The sequence below is a fragment of the Phyllobates terribilis genome, unplaced genomic scaffold, assembly GCF_046119375.1.
Source record: "Phyllobates terribilis strain yellow unplaced genomic scaffold, ASM4611937v1 Scaffold_1__5_contigs__length_1240528914, whole genome shotgun sequence".
NCBI classification, from domain to species: domain Eukaryota; kingdom Metazoa; phylum Chordata; class Amphibia; order Anura; family Dendrobatidae; genus Phyllobates; species Phyllobates terribilis.
In genome coordinates, this window is record NW_027362761.1 from 1,062,405,196 (window position 1) to 1,062,427,269 (window position 22,074).

Consider the following 22,074-nt stretch of genomic DNA (forward strand, 5'->3'; position numbering starts at 1 on the left):
TCTTTCTTCTGCAGATGTTACTCCCCCCCCCACCGTGGGGGGCCTCGACCCACCGGCGGACAGGCACCAGTATTGGGATAGGGGGGCTGGCCGTCAGGGTCCACCGCGGCTCTGGCACAAACCCGGCGACACAGAGGTGGCACAGGCAGGAACGGACTGGCCGTGTCGGCTTCTCACTTTTTGGATTTTAGAAGGGCATGACTAGAGATGAGCGTTGTTCTACTCGAACTGTTCGCCAATCTCAAATTCGAGCTGTTTTGGGCGGTGTTTGAGCCGTTCGGCGAACACGAACAATTTGAGAAAAATTCGGCTGTTCGAGGTTACGTTCGATAACTGTTCGTGCACCAAAATCATAACTGGATTTTTTCTCAGTAATGATGAAAATTAATGTTAATACGCAGTTTGAGTGTACAGCGGGGCGGGGGGAGGGGCAGGGGATGGATCTCTGCAGGAACAATGAAGATCTCCATTTTTTTTTCTCTTTCCCGCATTTGCAGTGGGGAGGTGCAATCTGTCAGCCTATCAGCAGCGCACACACGGAGCGAAGTGCTTTTTTTCACACAAGCAAGGGCATGTGTGATTGGCAGTGTATGTCACATGTCCTTGCCCTATAAGACCAAGCCATTTTCCCCGTCGCCACCATTTTCTCACTGCTGCAGCTGCGTGTTAGACGGCACCGCTGTTGCTGTGTGCGCTATACCTTGTTAATTTCAAGCCAATTTTCGCACAAATATACAGATAGCTTGGGAGTAGGGAATAGTTGTGATTGCAGTCCTTTTAAGGACTAGGTTACAGCATTTCCTACGACTTTTATCAGGCAGGTCTGTGCTCTTAAATAGATAGATTGTGGGAGTAAAGACTAATTGTAATTGGAGTCCTTTTCAGGACTAGGTTACATCAGTTCCTATCAGTTTTTGCCAGGCAGGTCTGTGCCAGTGCTGTGCAAGTTTTTTTCACAGCATTTGGCTGAATCTAGCAAAGCTAATCCTTTTTGGCCTATTGCAGAGTGTGTTAGTCAGTGGAGTAGCCTATCTGTGTTGCAAGATATACCACCTGTGTATAGAATACCAATTTTTTTACTGCACCTAGTGAAGTAAAATCTTTTGGGCATAGCATCATTCTATTAGTCCATCTATACTGACCTCCATCAGGTTGCAAACTGAATATAATTTTTTTCTGCATCTAGCTCTGAAAAAATATTTGGGCTTCTAGCAGTGTGTGGGACTTGGTCTATTAGTCCATCTATACTGACCTCCATCAGGTTGCAAATTAAAAATAATTTTTTTCTTCATTTAGCTCTGAAAAAATATTTGGGCTTCTAGCAGTGTGTGGGACTTGTTCTATTAGTCCTTCTATACTGACCTCCAGCAGGTTGCAAATTGAATATAATTTTTTTCTGCATCTAGCTCTGAAAAAATATTTGGGCTTCTAGCGGTGTGTGGGACTTGGTCTATTAGTCCATCTATACTGACCTCCATCAGGTTGCAAATTAAAAATAATTTTTTTCTTCATTTATCTCTGAAAAAATATTTGGGCTTCTAGCAGCGTGTGGGACTTGTTCTATTAGTCCATCTATACTGACCTCCATCAGGTTGCAAATTAAAAATAATTTTTTTCTTCATTTATCTCTGAAAAAATATTTTGGCTTCTAGCAGCGTGTGGGAGTTGTTCTATTAGTCCATCTATACTGACCTCCATCAGGTTGCAAATTAAAAATAATTTTTTTCTGCATCTAGCTCTGAAAAAATATTTGGGCTTCTAGCAGTGTGTGGGACTTGGTCTATTAGTCCATCTATACTGACCTCCATCAGGTTGCAAATTAAAAATATTTTTTTTCTGCATCTAGCTCTGAAAAAATATTTGGGCTTCTAGCAGTGTGTGGGACTTGGTCTATTAGTCCATCTATACTGACCTCCATCAGGTTGCAAATTGAATAAAAAAAATTTCTGCATCTAGCTCTGAAAAAATATTTGGGCTTCTAGCGGTGTGTGGGACTTGGTCTATTAGTCCATCTATACTGACCTCCATCAGGTTGCAAATTAAAAATAATTTTTTTCTGCATCTAGCTCTGAAAAAATATTTGGGCTTCTAGCAGTGTGTGGGACTTGGTCTATTAGTCCATCTATACTGACCTCCATCAGGTTGCAAATTAAAAATAATTTTTTTCTTCATTTAGCTCTGAAAAAATATTTGGGCTTCTAGCAGTGTGTGGGACTTGTTCTATTAGTCCTTCTATACTGACGTCCAGCAGGTTGCAAATTGAATATAATTTTTTTCTGCATCTAGCTCTGAAAAAATATTTGGGCTTCTAGCGGTGTGTGGGACTTGGTCTATTAGTCCATCTATACTGACCTCCATCAGGTTGCAAATTAAAAATAATTTTTTTCTGCATCTAGCTCTGAAAAAATATTTGGGCTTCTAGCAGTGTGTGGGACTTGGTCTATTAGTCCTTCTATAGTGACCTCCAGCAGGTTGCAAATTGAATATAATTTTTTTCTGCATCTAGCTCTGAAAAAATATTTGGGCTTCTAGCGGTGTGTGGGACTTGGTCTATTAGTCCATCTATACTGACCTCCATCAGGTTGCAAATTAAAAATATTTTTTTTCTGCATCTAGCTCTGAAAAAATATTTGGGCTTCTAGCGGTGTGTGGGACTTGGTCTATTAGTCCATCTATACTGACCTCCATCAGGTTGCAAATTAAAAATATTTTTTTTCTGCATCTAGCTCTGAAAAAATATTTGGGCTTCTAGCAGTGTGTGGGACTTGGTCTATTAGTCCATCTATACTGACCTCCATCAGGTTGCAAATTGAATAAAAAAATTTTCTGCATCTAGCTCTGAAAAAATATTTGGGCTTCTAGCGGTGTGTGGGACTTGCTCTATTAGTCCATCTATACTGACCTCCATCAGGTTGCAAATTAAAAATAATTTTTTTCTGCATCTAACCCAGCCAATAGTTTTGGCCTAATACCACAGTTTGGCCACTCAGCTCTGCTCGGTTACCATCCATTGTTTTTTTGTGCAAACAACTCCAGAGTTGTGAATTAGTTAACCACCAAAATGAGTGGAAAAAGGCCTGCTGCTGGTGGAAAGGGGAATAGGCGTGTTGGGAAGGGGAAAAAAGGTTGTGTCCGTGGGGTAGGTGCAGAAGAAAGACCATCTTCTAGCCAAACTAAAATGTCTACTTCTTTTAGCGGACAATGTGATAAGATCCCTTTCTTACGGCCACGCCAATCGCTACAAATTCCAGATGAGGCACAAAAACAGCAGGTGCTTCAACGGATATCAAGTGCTCCTTTAAGTGGGCTCTCCTCCACATCAACTTCAACATCACAAATACTCCAGTCCTCAAAGGTGTCACCCAAATCGCACTTGCTTCCTCACAGCTCCCAAATCTCCAGCTGCCCGTCTGAGTATGAGGTAGAACAGATGGTTGAGTCTGCAGAGCTGTTTACTCATACTATAGCCTGGGAATCAGAGGTCGACTCCAGCGCTTCTGTGAATCCAGACGAGGAAATGATCTGCACTGATGCCCAGAATCTTTATGAGTCGGATCCAGGACCAGACGCAGAAGGTTCTGACCATAATGTAGACCCTCATTCCCAAACTGTAACTCCTGTTGGTGGAGACATTGAGGAAGACGATGATAAGACTCAAATACCTGATTGGAGCGACAACTTTAGTTTTTTGTCAGGGCAGGAACAGGTTGGCTCTGAGGACGACGGGTGTGATAACGCACAGGGTGATGATGATGAGGTCGGAGATCCCACTTACTGTCAACCCACAGTCAGCCAAGAGATGAGGTCAGCAGAGGAGGTGGAGGAAGATGCTAGTGACGACGAGGTCAGGTTGCGCCTTCCTGGACAGAGACGTAGTACTGGAAGCACGTCAACAACTGCATCCTCAAACACAACTCTGCCTCTCACCACAAGTCGTGGTGGCTCTTCAGGTCGCATGGGTGCTAAGCCTTGCATAGCCTGGGCATTTTTTCAGATCGATAAAGATGACCCAACTCATGTTATCTGTAACATTTGTCAGCAAAAGCTAAGTAGAGGCCAAAAAATACATAGTTTGAGTACTTCATGCATGAACCGGCACATGGACATGAAGCATAAGTTGCAGTGGGAAGCTCAGTGTGCTACAATGCGGTCTAGCCGGCCGGGCCAACCACCGTCTGCCATATCTTGTGCATCCGCGGCCTCTTCATCCTCTGTGACTGGGGGGACAGCAGTCACACCTGTTTTGGGGCGCAGACCTGCCACCTCTTTACCCGCAACAGCCAGCGTGATTGGCAGGTCATCATTTTCTTTGGAGGTGGTAATACCAGCTGGTCTTGAGCGCTGTCCGACATCGATAGCACCACCTTTGGATCAAGGCAACCTAACATGTCCGCCTGCATCTTCCTCACAGACCGGCAGTTTGCCGGGGACACCCTTATCAACCCCGTCTAAGCACAATAGCCAGCCCTCGGTCCCTCAGATGTGGACAAGTAAAAGACCATTTCCTCCTAGCCATGAGAAAGCTAAGAGGTTGAATTTCACCATCTGCAAGCTCTTGGCTACAGAAATGCTGCCTTTCCGCCTGGTGGACACAGAGGATTTTCGAGACCTTATGTCCGTCGCAGTGCCCCAGTACCAGATGCCCAGTCGGCACTACTTCTCAAAGAAAGGTGTGCCTGCGCTCCACCAGCATGTCGCACACAACATCACCGCTTCTTTGAGAAACTCTGTGTGTGACAGGGTGCATTTCACCACAGACACTTGGACGAGTAGGCATGGACAGGGGCGTTACATGTCGCTGACTGGGCACTGGGTAACTATGGTGACAGCAGGACAAGGGGCTGCTGTCCAAGTCTTGCCGTCCCCACGAGTTGTGCATCAATCCTCTTTATGTCATTTTTCCTCCACTGCTTCTGCCTCCTCAACCTCCTCTCGGTCTTCCACCTGCACCCAAAGCCTGTCTGGTCATGCCACAAGCTTTCTAACTGCGCAGAAGGGATCCTGCACACCTCCTTACTATGCTGGCAGTAGGGCTCAACGTCATCAGGCGGTTTTTACATTGAAATGTCTGGGAAATGTGAGTCACACAGCTGAGGAGTTGTGGTCAGCTCTGGAGAACCAATTTCATGAATGGTTGTCTCCACTGGACCTGAAACCAGGGAAGGCCGTGTGCGACAATGCTGCAAACCTGGGTGCGGCCCTTCGCCGGGGCAATGTCACACACGTGCCTTGTATGGCTCACGTGTTGAACCTGGTTGTCCAGCAATTTTTAGCCCACTATCCCAGACTAGATGGCCTTCTGCAGAGGGCACGGTCGCTGTGTGCTCACTTCCGCCGTTCGCATCCCGCAGCTCAGCGACTTACATCTCTACAGAAGTCGTTGGGCCTGCCACTTCACCGGCTAAAATGCGATGTGCCTACCCGGTGGAATTCAACTCTGCACATGTTGCAGCGACTGTGGCAGCACCGACAAGCCCTGGTGCAATACGTTCTGACGTATAGCCTGGGCCAACGAGATTCAGAGGTGGGGCAAATCACGCTGGAGGAGTGGTCTCAGATCAGGGACCTATGCACCCTTCTGCACAGTTTTGAAATGGCGACGAAGATGTTTAGTGCTGACGATGCCATTATCAGCATGATTATTCCGGTGATTTACATGCTGGAGCACATGTTAAACAGAATTCGGAGTCAGGTGGTGGCACAAGAGGAGGTGGAGGAAGTAGAGGAGGAGGAGTTGTATGCGGAAGGGCTAACATCTGCAAGGTCCAGACGGTCGGCAGCACCAAGGCGGCAGGCATGTGAGGGTGGGGGAGATGATTTTACCAGGGCGCATGGTAGCAGCCAAACTAGTGAGGAAGGTGCAGGAGCCCAGGAAGAAGTGGAGGACGAACTGATGGAAGACTCATCAGATGAGGGAGACCTTGATCACATTTCTGTTGTGCGAGGTTGGGGGGAGAGGACAGAGGAAGGAAGCATGATTGTTACCTCGCCACCAACACAACAGGGACTTGGTGCTCCTGGATGCGCAACACACATGAGTGCCTTCTTGCTGCACTACCTGCAACATGACCCTCGAATTGTGAGAATTAGAAATAATCCTGACTACTGGGCTGCCACACTGTTAGATCCCCGGTACAAAAGTAAATTTGCAGAAATTATTCCTGCCATAGAAAGGGATGCACGCATGCAGGAGTATCAGCAGAGACTGTTGCAGAATCTTACATGTGCTTTTCCACAAAATACCAGTGGTGCACGTAGTGAATCTCACAGTTCCAACTTGCCAACCGTGGGACCGTCAAGTGTTCAGCACTCAAACCGTAACAGAACCACAGTATCTGCTGGTAACATCAATTTTGCGGAATCATTTCACCACTTTTTTAGCCCATCCTTTGCAAGGCCACAGGAGACAAGAAGTCTGACACATAGTCAACGCCTAGAGACGATGGTACAGGAGTATCTCCAAGTAAACATTGAAGCCACGACTGTGTCACTGGACCCTTGCTCTTTTTGGGCTTCCAATCTGGATAAATGGCCGAAGCTAGCCACTTACGCCTTGGAGATCTTGTCATGCCCCGCAGCCAGCGTTCTGTCTGAACGTGTGTTCAGCGCTGCTGGTGGTGTGCTGACAGATAAGCGCACGCGGCTCTCCACTGATAATGTAGACAGACTCACGTTCATAAAGATGAACAAATCATGGATCCGAAACGACTTTTCTACCCCTGTGTCATCCTGGGGAGAGTAAAAGCTTGATGATTGGTTAAAATCACCCTACCAACCGTTTTAAGCTTTCAAATTACTAATCATGTTTATCTGTATCTTGACTGGAAAATAATTTGGGCTTTGTAGCAGTGTGCAGCACTGATCCTATTAGGCCATCTATAATAAGCTTCACCAGATTTAAAATTAAAAATAATTTTTAGCTGCATCTAGCCCGGAAAATAATTTTGGGGCTCCGAGATGCGCAAGACACATAAGTGCCTTCTTGCTGCACTACCTGCAGCATGACCCTCATATTGTCAGAATTCGAAGTAATCATGACTACTGGGTTGCCACACTCTTAGATCCCCCAAACTTTTCGATCAACCTTTTCATTTTAATAAAGACCAAAAAAATGGTCATTTTTGAAATTATAAGCATTAGCAGGTTGTTAGAAACTGAAATCAAACAGTTTTCAACTCAAAACTTTATTCTAGGTGATGTTACATTTTCACATAGGACCCCTTGTTCGAAAGGAGCTTCTGAACTCTCTCGTCCATTGAATTTGTCAGGTTTTGGATGGTTTCTGCTTCAATTGTTTTGCATGAGGACAGAATACCCTCCCAGAGCTGTTGCTTAGATGTGAACTGCCTCCCGCCATCATAGACACTCCTTTTAATGATGCTCCAAAGGTTCTGAATGGGGTAGAGGTCAGGGGAGCATGGGGGTCACACCATAAGTTTGTCCCCTTTTATGCCCATATCAGCCAGAGATGCAGATGTTTTATGTGCAGCATGAGATGGTGCATTATCATGCAGAAAAATGATCTTGCTGTGAAATACACGGTTCTTCTTCTTGAACCATGGCAGGAAGTGCTGTTTGAGAAAATCCACATACATTATGGAGTTCATCTTTAGCGCCTTCAGGGATCCTAAAGGGGCCGACAATCTCTCTCCCCATGATTCCAGCCCAAAACATTACTCCACCTCCTCCTTGTTGGCGCTGTAGCCGTGTTTGCGTGGGGTGTCCATCAACCAGCCATCCTCCACTCCATTCATCTGGACCATCGAGCGCTGCACGGCACTCATCCGTGAACAAAACAGTTTTGAAATCAGTCTTCATGTAATGTTTGGCCCACTGGAGCCGTTTCTGCTTGTGTGAAGTGAATAGAGGAGGTCGACAGGATGGCATATGCACAGCTGCAAACCTCTGAAGGACCCTGCATCTTGTTGTTCGGGGGACGTTGGAGGCACAAGCAGCTTCAAAAACTTGTCTGCTGCTATGACAAGGCTTTTTTGCCGCTGCTGTTTCAACCTGACGTAATTGCCTGTAGGAAAGAGTCCTCAATTTGCCCTTATCAGCACGCACACGTGTGTACTGTGAATCAGCTACATACTTCTTGATTGCCAAGACACTTCATCCTGATCATCGCACAATGTTGATTGTAGTCATGCCTTGACCTAAACACTCCACAATTTGTTGCTTCTCAGCAGCCGACACATCCTTTTTCTTTCCCATTTTGGCAGAAAATGTAGGCTGCTTAATAATGTGAGAGAGCCTTCTTAAGTAGTCTTGCCTTTCATTGGACACACCTGCCAAACTAATTAGCACAGGTGTCTGCAATTGCTTACAGTGATATAAAGAGCCCTGACACACATCACCATCAATGAGTTTAACTGACAAACAAACAAATTCTTCCCTTATCACTCCTAAACACTTTTTGCATAATAATTTGGAACGCGGTGTACATGTGCTTTTCCACAAAACACCAGTGGTTCACGTAGTGAATCTTACAGTTCTAACTTGCCAACCGTGGTCTGTATGGAATTGTTCAATAAAGGGCCCAAAATTAAGATAACATAGATGGGAGAGGTCTCTATGAATAGGAATTCCTAAGTATTTGATACCCTGTGAGGGCCAGGCAAAGGGAAAGTTGGACTGGATGGAATCCTATATGGATTTAGGGAGGGAGACATCGAGGGCCTCAGACTTCGCTGCATTGATTTTAAAATTTTACCATGTAACAAAGTGATCTATTTCAGCCATAACAGCAGGGATGGATATATGTGATTGAGTGATATATACTAGGACATCATCAGCAAATAGAGAGCACTTGTACTCGGTGCCTCCCACCTCAATCCACCTAATATTGGGGTTATGGCGAATTGATGAGAGCAGGTGCTCCGTCACTAGGATGTATAAGAGAGGGGACAGAGGACATCCCTGCCTTGTCCCATTGGTGATTGTGAAAGGTGATGAAAATGTTCTGACGCACCCCCTGGGCCTTGGGACACCCGGAGCCGGACCCTTTTTGGTGGATGCTGGTGGTTGTAGTCTTCGTGGCGGCGATTCGGTTCCGTGGCTCAGGGCGGTCAAACCAGTGGCGGAACTATTTATGTGGTTTTGATGTTTAAATGTCCGACTACGCCACCCGTGGATTGCGGTCAGAGTGAACCGCCGCTACAGGGCAGACCGCTAAGGCTGGTGTTGTGGGTGCAGCAGAGCGTAGCATAACTCCCCACGGGAGGAGTATAGCCTCAGGGCAGTGTATGCGGAGGATGGGGGTGATGGTGCAGGGCAGCAGCAGTAACGACACGGAGTCAGTGATGCAGTTCAGGGCCTTTACTCACAGTTCTTATTATCCAGACCACGTCTGCAGGTAACGGCTGCCCACGTCGCACTGTGCTCACCAGGTGAGGGGCTCAGACAACTCCCAGATAACTTTGGAGCGCTTCACAGGACCCCCTTTGTGTGTCCTTTGTCTGGCCTTTCTTACCAACACTTCTGTCCGGCTGCCTCGGGCCTCCTCTTGGTAAACTTGGCGCCAGTTTCCCTGACCCTATGTGGTGCCTTCCTAGCGGGTGGAGCAAGGGGCTGCGCCACATAAAATGTCAGAGCCTCCGGTTTCTAGCTGAGGGTCGTTTCCTGCCTCCACTAGTTCGGGGACCGGTCTCCCCCTTTGGCCTGACCCCTCCACGCAGGTGGATTCGGGCGTGCGGTGGTGACTCGCCCGTCCGCACCCCTGGGATCCCTTCATTCCTCGTTCCTGGAGCCTTCTCCGCTCCTCTTCCTTCCTTCTCCCTCTTGCAGGCCTGGGCCTCTGTTACTAGGCCCGCCTCCGGAGCAGAGCTCATGCAGAGCCCCTGCTCCCTGCCACTTCTGCTCAGACTTCTCTGCACTGAACTAAGATGGTGCCCACCTTTTATACTCCCTTCTCAATGCACCCAGGAACTGCTTCCTCCCTGCTCCTGCACTGCAGGGTTCCCCTTCCTCAGTGTTCCCTCCCCCCACTCCAGCCAGGGACAGGGACTGTCGTGCCCATCTCAGGGGCATATTGGTCGCCCTGCCCCACGGCAATGTGGTGTAATGCATGCAGGTGTCGGGTCCTGATCCACACTCCATCCTTATCTGAGAGTGAGATATCACACCTCTGGGTGAGGTGCAATACGTCTGTAGCAACCGAGCCCTCGGTGCTACAGTTCCATTTATCTTCAGCCTAGGTGACGTATTGTGATACAGGGCCGTGATTTTGGCTATAAAAGGGTCCCCTAGACCCCTACCCCAAGCTTTTTAAGAGAATCATATATGGCGTGCCAGGAGACTCTATGGAATGCTTTCTCAGCATCCAACGAGAGTATCTACTTACAAATTTTTAACTGCATCTAGCCCAGGAAAAACTTTGTGCCTAGTAGCAGTGTCTGCTAGTCAGCGGATTATCCCGGCTGTTAAGCAAGCTACACCACCTGTAGTTTGGACACTTAATTTTTTCAAAGGAAATGCTTCGGGACCACGGGATACTTAGTGAAGAGCATCAGGAGGCACCCCAAGGCATAGGGGCTGGGACTGGCACTAGGATGCCTTGCGGTGGACAGCCGAGCTCGATCCTTATAAAAGCTTTTTAACTGCAGCAGCTTTAGTGGACGCTACTGGAGCTGGAATTACGCGGCTGCTGGCATGAGACTTGCCCTCCAATAGATCCTTGTAAATGGATTTAAAGTGTATTCATTCAAATTAGAGAGACAATTTAAATTAAAAAGCTTAGAGCTGCCTCCACCACAGGGGGGCTCTCTCGACCCACCAGCGGACAGGCACCAGTATTGGGAGAGGGGGGCTGGCCGTCAGGGTTCACCGCGGCTCTGGCACAAACCCGGCGACACGGAGGTGGCATGGGCAGGAGCGGACTGGCCGTCTCGGCTTCTCACTTTTTGGATTTTAGAAGGGCATGACATGCCTATATCTGTGTCTCCCCCTCCTTTTACTCCTCCACCTCTTTTCTTTTCGCATGACTATATGTACTTGTCACTTTTCCATGTGTTAGTTGTGTCTTCTGAGCAGTTTGTCAGCTTTTGGACACCTTTGAAGGTGTTTTCTATGTGTTTCTATGTGTTTTTGTTTGCCTGCCATTGGTTTTAACGGTGTTCGAAGGTGTTCGACGAACAGTTCGACGAACAGTTCGGCGAACACACGGGTGTTCGACGAACCGAACCGAACTCGAACACTACGGGGGTGGCTCAACACTAGGCATGACATGCCTATATCTGTGTCTCCCCCTCCTTTTACTCCTCCACCTCTTTTCTTTTCGCATGACTATATGTACTTGTCACTTTTCCATGTGTTAGTTGTGTCTTCTGAGCAGTTTGTCAGCTTTTGGACACCTTTGAAGGTGTTTTCTATGTGTTTCTATGTGTTTTTGTTTGCCTGCCATTGGTTTTAACGGTGTTCGAAGGTGTTCGATGAACAGTTCGACAAACAGTTCGGCGAACACACGGGTGTTCGACGAACTGAACCGAACTCGAACACTACGGGGGTGGCTCAACACTAATAATTACAGTATAATATAGCATGCAAATGCTCCTTTTGACCCTTTAACTTTCTTTGCATTCCTCTTGTGATATTCTTGCCTGCATATTAAAGTTATTTCATTAAAGGGTTTGTATCAAGATTTGAAGATATTCCTTGGGAGAAAGGGTAACTTCCTTATCTCTGGAGGTCTGACCACTAGGACCCTCATGAATCCTGAGAAAGCTGCTCTGAAGATCCCTATCTGCAGGAGAGCATTTCTATCTCCTGAAGTCCTATAAAGAATGAATAGAGTGCATGCTTAACCTCTGCACCATTCATTTGCGGCTCTCCAGGATCAGTGGGGCTCTTAATAATGTGGGTCTCAGTGGTTTGACATGCATCAATCATGAAGTTATTTCCTATCCTTAGCATAGGGGATACATTCAAATTTTGGTTTTCAAGACCTGAGAATGTCACAATTGCATTACTACTAGTGATGAGCGAGCACTAAAATACTAGGGGAATCGTTGCTCAGGTCGAGCAAATTGGAATACTCGGGTGCTCGACCCGAGCAACGAGCCCAATGTAAGTCTATGGGAAACTCGAGCATTTTTCAGGCGGCTCCCCCCGGCGGTCTGCAGAGGGCCTAAAAATTGCCCAAATCGATGGGAACAGTGCTCAAATGACATGGGAACAGCATAGGGAAGACCCCTGGAAGCATCTCTGACTCCCAGATCACTGCTGTCAACAACGTTGTCAGAGTATTACGCGACTTTTATGGACTCAAAATAAAACATACAAAAACTAAACCAAAATGGATTTTCCTGGGAAATATGTTAAGGAACATCCTTCCCAGGGTAATGACTTGTATATAAAGCAAAATAAATAGCCAAAAAAAAAAAAATACTCCTCCACACCTTGGGCTATGTTCACAAGTAGTGTTTTTGATGCGTTTTTGCACTTTTGCATTGCATTCAACCAAGACAAATGCATTCACCAGGAAATGTCATTTTAACATTTTACAACCTTATCTGGCCATGTGGTGTGTGACACATCATCAGACACATGCATACAGTGCTGAAAAGACATGGGAACAACATGGGGAAGACCTCTGGAAGCATCTCTGACTCCCAGGTCACTGCCTAAAAGTGTGCCCATCATAAGTGATCCTTGGCGCATGCGAAGATGCCTCCCGCCATGCACCTATCGTTGCAGACTTGCAAAAATCACCGTCCACGTCCTTGTCCCAGTGCAGCGTTCAGTTGTCCCTACCCCATTCTTTGGAATGCAAGCAAAGTATGCAGGCAGCCACACACCCACAGGCCTCAATACTATACTGCCCAATTTTTTACAGCTGCTTGCACTTGAAATGTGGCCTTTTAGGCTCATGGAGGCAGAAGCTTTTCACAACCTCATGCCGGCGGCGGCCGGGTGTCCATACTCGGTCCCCAGCCGCCACTATATTTCCCTGTATCGCATCCGCCTTCCACAAGCACGGGTCCCACAACATTACCCGTGCCCTCCCCAGTGCACTTACTGGGAAGGACCGCATAACCACAAATACGTAGACAGGTGAATGTGGCCAGGGATGGTACGGAGCCAGTCCATAACTTTTTTTTGCTAAGAGTTGTATTTAGCTTGATGAAAGGACTGGCATAGAGGGAAACCGTATCTACCCTGCGTGTCATTTCTCCCAGGAAGTCCTGTAATTGAGCTTGTTGCAGAAGCAATGGCAGCCCATCCAACATCAACTCGCACTTGTCAGTGGTGCTTTGACACACACACACACACACATCTTTCCTTGCGCATTTAATTTCTTGAATACAGAGTTGGACAATGGCCTAATCTGTAATGCGTTTTGAGAAATAACATGCATAAGCTTGGCTGATCCACATTAAAAAAGCAGCCATAGAGTGTCCAGGAACCTTCCCCCACTCTTTTCTTAGCCAGGGCTGCTTTTCGGCAGGGTTGGACGGGCCCACCAGAGAACCGGAGACTCCTCCGGCAGGCCCTGGCTTCTCCTTCAGGAGAGTTCATAGTGTTGAGGTGAGGCCATGATGATGATAGAGGCCATCATCTGCTTAGTTTTCTGTTACTTGGAATGCAAGTGCAAGTATGCAGCCAGCCACTCACCCACCCACTGGCCGCAACACTAAACTGCCAGATTTCTGGGAAGCTCTTTGCACTTGAAATATGGCCTTTTAAGCTCGTGGAGGCGAAAGCTTTTCACAACCTCATGCTGGCGGCGGCCGGGTGTCTATACTCGGTCCCCAGCCGCCACTATATTTCCCGGTATCGCCTCCGCCTTCCACAAGCACGGGTCCCACAACATTACCCGTGCCCTCCCCAGTGCACTTACTGGGAAGGACTGCCTAATCACAAACACGTGGACAGGTGAATGTGGCCAGGGATGGTACGGAGCCAGTCCACAACTTTTTTTACTAAGAGTTGTATTTAGCTCGGTGAAAGGACTGGCATAGAGGGAAACCGTATCTACCCTGCGTGTCATTTCTCCCAGGAAGTCCTCTAAAACTGCTTGCACTTGAAATGTGGCCTGAACATTACTGCTGGTACTTTTCTGTGGGAATTTTCTTGCCTCCTACCAGCCTGGAATATTTCCAGCAAACTATGGTACGACGCCATGGTATTAGCACTGCCCCCAGTACCAGTAGCAAAGCCATCCTCAATTTCCTTCTCAGGAATTTTATTTGGTAGACTGAATGGCTGCCCAAATACATTTTCTCACAAAGGATCTGAAGATAGAGTGGCAGTAGGTGCAAGTTTCTCCTGCCTGTTAGATATTAGAGGGTGAACGGCAGCACATTGGATTAGTGGTTAGCACTGAAGCCTTGCAGCGCTGGGTTCAAATCCCAGCAAGGACAACATCTGCAAGGACTTTGTATGTTCTCCCCGAGTTTGCGTGTGTTTCCTCCTCAGTAAAAAAGCAGCCATAGAGTGTCCGGGAACCTCCCCACACACTTTTCTTAGCCAGGACAGCTTCTCGGCAGAGTTGGATGGTCCCACCAGAGAATCCTCTGGTGTGCCTTTACGTCTACCTCAGGAGAGTTCATGATAGCGCTAACTTTGCAGCTGCTATGGGGCTCTTGAGTAGTGTTGAGCCACCCCCGTAGTGTTTGGGTTCGTTTCGTCGAACACCGGTATATTCGCCGAACTGTTCGTCGAACGGTTGACCGAACACCGTCGAACACCATTAAAACCAATGGCAGGCAAACAAAAACACATAGAAACACTTAGAAAACACATAGAAAACACATTCAAAGGTGTCCAAAAGCTGACAAACTGCTCAGAAGACACAACTAACACATGGAAAAGTGATAAGTACATATAGTCATGCGAAAAGAAAAGAGGTGGAGGAGTAAAAGGAGGTTAAAAAAAGAAATATCTTTAGGTAGAATGGCGGTTCCATTGAGAACTCTTTCCTTACAAGACATAATGGTATCCCCGTTGGGAGTCGTGCCAAAACGGAACCCAATACATTCGGACTATTCCACCATTTGTCATATCCAAGGGGCAGGTCAGTAATCGACAACATCGACGCGGAACCAAGTACAGTAGTATATACTGTACATCCTTAGACAAGGCAATCAGGCGGGTCAAGAAGTTGGGAAGGGGCACCCTAATGGCCAAAACAGACATTGAGGGGGCATTCCGGTTACATACTACCTGTGCCTCCGAATAGTGTCCGCCTATTGGGCTGCTTCTGGGAGGGAGCATACTATATTGATCGCTGTTTGCCCATGGGGTGCTCCAGATCCTGCTCACTATTTGAGGCATTTAGTTGCTTTCTCGAATGGGTCGTCATAAACGTTTTCTAAGGGGGCACATATTATTCATTACCTCGACGACTTCTTATGCCTGTGCCCAAAAGATTCGCCACACTGTGAATACATGCGGTAGTCCACCTGTGAGAAGGAGAGAGCTAGAGGGAGAGTGGACACCACAGAGCCGAGGGGTTAGATGGAGAATGGAAGAATGGAAGAAGGAAAAAGGGAAAGGGAGGTAAGGGAGTCCGGTGGAAGGCCGACCAGAGCTCCCCCATATTCCTGCTTGGCGGGGAACAGCCCTGGGAAGAAAAGCCGCTTGCGCATCCCTTTGAGGTTACGGGCGCGAGCGGGCAGAGGGACTTCGCTGGAGTGCGAAGCCGACACTTCCAGGCCGTTCCTTCCCGTGCGACCTCCGTGTTGCCGGGTTTGTGCCAGAGCCGAAGTGAACCCTGACGGCCAGCCCCCCTCTCCCAATACTGGTGCCTGTCCGCTGGTGGGTCGAGGCCCCCCGTGTGGAGGCCGGTCTAAGCTCTGTAATTTGAATGAGTACACTTTAAATCCTTTTACAAGGATCTATTGGAATGCAAGTCTCATGCCAGCAGCCACGGTAGCAGGAAGTGGAGGAGGTGTGGCCTGTGTTCCTAGCTGAGTGAGAGCTGTGTGGAGGAGCTCCTGGGAAGCTCCAACTAGGACTTTTTTCTAAGCCCGACCCTTGCCTCTTCGTTTTCCCAGGACCGAGGCAGGGGTGTCGGGGGGTATCCCCGGGCTCCGGCCCTCCCGGTCTGGGCCGGGTGGGGTCGGAGGACTGAATATGGATCCATCGGAGGACTCTGTGAGGAGGTCTGGGAGGCTGTCCCAGCGTGAAGCGGCTACGGTGAGCATGTCGGCATCGGCTAACAAGGTGACTGGCAAGCCCAAGGGAAAACAGCAGGGAAGACAGAGACGGATCCAGGAACAGTGTCCCAGGAGGTGGCAGTAACCCCGGTCGAGCAGCCTGCCGGCGTTACTGGGGAGCCTCCTAAATCTTCCGGTCTGCGTCCTGAGCAGGTGGTGCTGCCTGCCTCCAGCACATCAGAGGAGGAGGACATGGAGGCGTCTTCGAGGTCCGGGGGGCTCATGGCGGCCATCCGGTTGCTGAGTCCCCGGTGAACCTCCAGCATTTTTGTTTCGGGGATGAAGATCCGGGACCCGGAAAGAAGAAGGGGCGCAAGAAGAAGGCACAGGAGACGGTGAGTATGCGTTACTTGTTTAATGATGATACTGATGCTGCTGCTGTCTCCTGTGTAACCCCCACCGGTCAAGGGCGCCCGAATCATGAAGTTGGTCCTCGGCGCAGGTCCGGTGGGGAGAGTAAAGGCAAATGTAAGGCGAGTGGTGATGGTGTGGCGATCCCTACGGAGGACAGTAGGGATGGCAAAGGGTCATCGCTGGCGGTGGCGCCAGACATATTCAGTGTGGTGGAGTTCCCGTCTCTGTCTCCCATGGCCTCTGGGTCTCGGGCAGAGGGAGGTGGGGGTTGTGGCGGTGGAGCCGGAGCAGCTTTTTCAGAGATCTTGGCTGAGGTCCGGAGGATGGTGGGGGAGGAGAGAGACACTGCTTCCATATCTGGCCAGAGGGTTGAGGGGCCGCATGCTGGGGACAAGGCTGCCGGGGGTAAACCGGCCGGGGTGTCTGCACCTGTGAGGTTGGTAAAACCCGGCGCCCAAAATCCCGGCCCCTGTGATACCCAGCGCATGAATATTGGAGGGTCCAAGGTGGCAGAGGGGGAGAAGGGGAGTAAGGAGAATGCTGCGGATGTGGTGAGTGTCCTGAAATACCCCCCCAGTGATGCCAGGACCTTGGGTAAAGCGGTTAGTACCCCACCTGTTCTGGCTGGCATGGATGGGGTGCATGAGGTGGGGATGAATGGGGTACATGAAGGAGGTGAGGATGGAGGTGAGGATGCAGGTATGGAAGTGGTGAGTGGTACGGCTGGTGGTGATGGTAGTGGTGCAGGGGAGGTAGGTGAGGCTGTGAGGCAGAGTGTGAGTGTGAATGAGGGGCCAAGTGTGAGGCCAAGGAATCCAAGTTCGTTGGCGGCCTCGTTAGAGGGCGGTTCACATGTCCGCACCTTTGCGGCGGCCGCTGCCGCGGGTAGTGGAGGGTCCTTGTCAGGGGACACTGGGCAGGGTTACTTGCAATGGCGTCTCCTGGACGCCCTGAAGAGGGGAGAGCAGTCCATTACAGTGGAGGGTAGGGAGGTAGATTTATCGTTCTGGATAGACCGACATGGTCTGTCCGCCTTCCGAGAGTAAGGGGCAGAGAACGTTACGTGGTCTCTGCCGACAGCAGGGCAGGGTGGCGTCCATAGGAATGTGGTCCGTCTCCGGTGGGAAGGCAATGAAACGTGCCCCTCTAGGGACAAGGTGGTGGAGCTTTTCCTGGGGATGGGCTTCAGGGCTGATGACATCTATGCCCTGATTCATCCCTATGGTGCCACCTTTTTCAACGTCAGCTTTGTGAGATCGGAGGGCCTAGAGCTCTTCTGGTCTCAGTATGAGCTGGCTCGGATTTGCCCTGAATGGCGAGGGTTTATAGTCCAGGCTATCTCTCGCCAAAACTCAGTGAAGAAAGTGACCGTGCTCACCAGTAACGAGTCACTTTCTGAGATGGACATCATGACCTGGCTGAGCAGGTATGGGGAGGTGGTCCAGATTCCCAAAAAGAATCTGGACAAGCATGGCATCTTGTCAGGGGCCTGGACCTTTATGGTAAAACTGAAGGTCTCGGGTTACTCGGTTACCCACATTCCCACTTCAACATTCTTGGGAAGGGACCGAATCCTGATCTTTTACCAGGGGCAGCCGAAGTTGTGCCACAGGTGCGGCAGCCCCTCTCACTTCAGCGCGGGGTGCAAGGTGGAGAAGTGCGCAATGTGTGGAGGGGTGGGTCATCTGGCCGCAACCTGTAGGGACATTCGGTGTAACCTGTGTGGTGTCTTGGGACACCCGTTTAGTCGCTGTCCGCGCTCCTATGCCAATGTTGGCCTGAATCCGGGAGGTGCTGGTAGGGAGGAGGCGAGGACCAGACCAGCCGGTGAAGGGACTAGCGGCGGCGTAGGAAGTAAGGGACCGGTGAGGAGCAGAACTCCCCCTGAGGCGGGAGGGAAAGAGCAGCGTCCGAGGAGAGTGGTGGAGAGGGACCAGGGGATTATGTCCCTGCCTCTGGTCCCTAGTTCGGGGGAGCTTGCAGCTGAAGTCCCGGACAGTGAGATAGACGAAGAGGTCAGGAGGATGGTCAGGGAGGATGGGGCCACCTCTCCCTTATCCTCATCCAGCGAAGGTGTGGATGAGGGGGGGAATGAAGAGTGGCAACAGCAAAAGAAGAGGGAGAAGAAAAGGGTGAGGAAGAAGGGTAACTCGAAGGAGAAGGCAACCCGGGGCCAGGTGCCAAAGGAAGGCTCTTCCTCCCTTCCTCCGATGGAGCTCTCCAACCAGTACCAGGCCCTAAGCGAGTCTCCCTTGTCTTCAGATGGGGGGGAGGAGGGGGGTCTGGTGCTGGGGGTTGCGGACAAGGATGTAGGGGCTAAAGGGGGCGCCAAGCCCTCAACATCGGGGGTCGGGGAAACCGGGCCTCTGGTGGGGGGGGTCGACCCAGGGCCTCCTGACAAGGGCAAGGGTGCGCCTGAAACAGTTGTGCCCGTTAAAGTTGTGTGTGGAACAGCAGGTATGGATGTGTCGGTGTGCCTGAAACGTGCTATATCGTCCTCTGAGGAGGAAAATGGAGCACATGTAAAGGGTAAGGTGGGTGGGAAGAAGGTCGCTGTCCAACCTGATCACTCATGATGGCGGCACTCACCCCGTTGACGCTGGCGACCATTAATGTTGCCAGCATAAAGTCTGATGCGGCTAGGTTCACGGCCTTTCATTTTCTCGGCCAGCTTGATGCCGACATTTTGTTTTTGCAGGAGTCCAGGTTGTTCGATCTCACGTCCCTTAAAAAAGCTAAGAGGGAGTGGGTACACGGGCCTTCCTATTGGTCTCTTGCGGCTGAGCCGTATAGCGGTGTGGCGGTCCTTTTCAAGACCGCAGATGTAGTATGCCGACGGGTTATTGAGTTGGAAATGGGGAGGTGCTTGATCTTGGATGTGTTCATAAGGGGACAAGAGCTTCGGCTCATAAACATCTATGGTCCCCAGACTAAGTGGGACCGCAAGTGTCTCTTTATGAGTATTAAACCCTTTTTGTTTTGTAGCCGACTGGTGGTCTTTGGAGGGGACTTCAACAATGTCTCAAGGCCCCAAGACAGAGGAGGTTCCAGAGACCGGTTGGCCTACGACAGCGTCGCCTTGAATAGCATAGTTAGTGAGGCTCGCCTAGTGGATGTCCACATCCAGAACACCACGGGCCACGCGGGTTACACTTATTTCAGAGGTAGTCAGACTAGGTCTAGAATAGACAGGTTTTATTTGAAGGAGGAGGCAGTCTCTTCACCTTTATCGGTGGTAGAGGTTGAATTCTCCGACCACTGCCTGATTATGTTTTCTCTGAATGTTACAGAGACTCCTCGGATGGGAAGAGGTTTTTGGAAGCTGAATTTGTCACTCCTGAAGGAAGCAGCTGTAAGACAGTCCTTTGAGGATTTCTTTCAAAGTCAGGTACCACTACTGGGCCTTGGTAACACTAAGTCAGAGTGGTGGGAGATCTTCAAACATCGGGTGGCGAGATTCTTCCGCCAGCTTTCTAACCTCAGAAGCCTGAACAGGGATCTCCTGTATCGGGGCCTGAGGAGGAAACTCGAGGAACTTGTCTCGACTGGGGGTGGCCGTGAGGACATCACCAGGGTGAAAGCCTTACTCAAGAGATGTCAGTATGATAGGCACACATCTTTGGTTTTTGAGAGGGACTTCGGGAAGTATCGCTCACCCGACCCCTACAGAAACTGCAAGATGTCAGTGAGTAGTAAGATAGTGGCGGGTCTGAGGGACAGTACAGGATCCCTGACCAGGTCCAGGTCAGGGATCTTGGAGGTCGTCAGATCCTTTTACTCACATCTCTTGGGGAGGAAGGAGCTGGATCGAGATGAGACGTCGGCTTTCCTGGCTGAGGCCATTCCTGAATCAGGGGTAGACCCCTCGCTCGATGTCTTGGTGGATGAGATCAAAGAAGAGGAAGTTAGACTGGCGATTGATGGGCTCCAGCTCAAAAAATCACCAGGTCCGGACGGCTTAACGTCGGAGTTCTACAAGACCTTTAAGGACCTTTTGGTCCCCTTATTGACTCAGGTTTTTAATGAGTGTCTCTCCTCGGGCACTCTTCCGAGATCAATGAGGAGGTCAGCTTTGATCCTTCTTTCTAAGGGAAAGGATCCGTCGCACATTGAGAACTGGAGGCCCATAGCGCTTCTCAATGTGGACAGGAAGGTTTTGGCTAAAGTACTCTTTAACAGGTTGGTGAAGTTTGCGCCACGGCTCCTTTCTGAGTCCCAGCACTGCTGTGTTCCTGGCCGTAGCACTTTTAGTGCTGTTCTCGGTGTCCGGGAGGCTGTGGAACAGGGTAGGGCTGGCCTCTGGGAGGGGTATCTGCTGTCCTTGGATCAGGCCAAAGCCTTTGACCGGGTTGATCACGAGTACCTGTGGTCCGCTCTTCTGAGGTATGGTCTGCCAGGGAGGTTCGTGGACTGGCTGAAGACATTGTACAGAGGGGCGGAGAGTTTCCCACTTGTGAATGGTTGGATTGGACAGGCCTTTGCGGTGGGCTCCGGCGTTCGTCAGGGATGTCCTCTCAGTCCCCTGCTGTATGTGTTCGCGATTGATCCCTTCATAAGGAGGGTGGATCGTGGACCAATAGCGGGGGTGAGGATGGACCAGGCGGGCGAACGGGAGGCCGCCCTGAAGGTAGTGGCCTATGCTGATGATGTCTCTGTTTTTGTCTCCTCGGAAGAGGAGGTGCGGGCAGTGATGTCTGAGGTGGAGGGCTACTCCAGGGCCTCTGGTTCCATTGTCAATCGGAGCAAGTGTGGGAGTCTTTGGCTGGGGGGAGGAGATCCCAGGTTTGATCTCCCGGTCACCCTCCCAGAGCCCCAAGAGTATGCCAAGATCCTAAGCGTTGAATTTGGCCTGGGTGATTACCCAACCAAAAACTGGGAAAGTAGACTTAAAACTGCCGCCCAGAGAGTGGACCAGTGGAAGGGTTGGTCTTTGACCCTGAGGGAAAGGGTGAGCTTGTGCAAAGGTTTCCTGCTCCCATTGTTAATGTATCTAGGCAGCATTTGCATTTTGCCAGAGCCTCTCTGGACGCGGGTCTATGGCCTGTTTTTCCAACTGTTATGGGGAAACAGGCTGAACCTAGTCAAGCGGGAGGTTACTTACCATACGAGGAGACTAGGGGGGTTGAATATGGTCAACCCCGTGGTGTTCTTGGTTTGCACCTTTCTTAAGCTAAATATATCAAACCTCTGGAAAGAGAGGGCTCCTCTGTGGGTTTTCTCCTGTAGGGGATGGAGTCCTTCTTCCAGGATTGGGAGACAGGAGGGCGTGTGAAGGATCTTCGCACACCGCACGGGCATCTCCCGGCTTATGTTACCCCGGTTTTGAAAGTAATACGCCGGTGGGGTTTGGGAGTGTGGGAGGTGAGGACTCTCACGAGGAAACTTCTCGAGGGGAGGATCTTATCGACCCATTTTCAAAAGCCACTGGCACTCAGGGACTGCCCAAGTCGGGATCTGGAGGTGGGGTTGCGTCTTTTAAATTCAAAACGGATCCCCGCGAAGTATTGGGACTTGACTTGGCGCTGATTTAAGGGTAAGCTGTATGTGAGGGACAACTTGAAGT

The 22,074-nt window shown here is 49.8% G+C and overlaps 1 protein-coding gene across 2 annotated transcripts in view; it reads left to right on the forward strand.

Annotated features, from left to right (window-relative positions):
- SGCZ (sarcoglycan zeta) overlaps positions 1-22,074 on the forward strand; it is a 1,689,841-nt gene that overhangs the window by 600,195 nt on the left and 1,067,572 nt on the right. The window contains exon 1 of one of the 2 annotated variants that reach the window (XM_073645425.1): positions 19,802-19,899. The exons of the other annotated variant lie outside the window; for it this stretch is intronic. The gene's annotated coding sequence lies outside the window, so the exon portion shown is untranslated. Of the gene's footprint in view, positions 1-19,801; positions 19,900-22,074 lie in introns of those variants that run through there. 2 annotated transcript variants of the gene reach the window in all.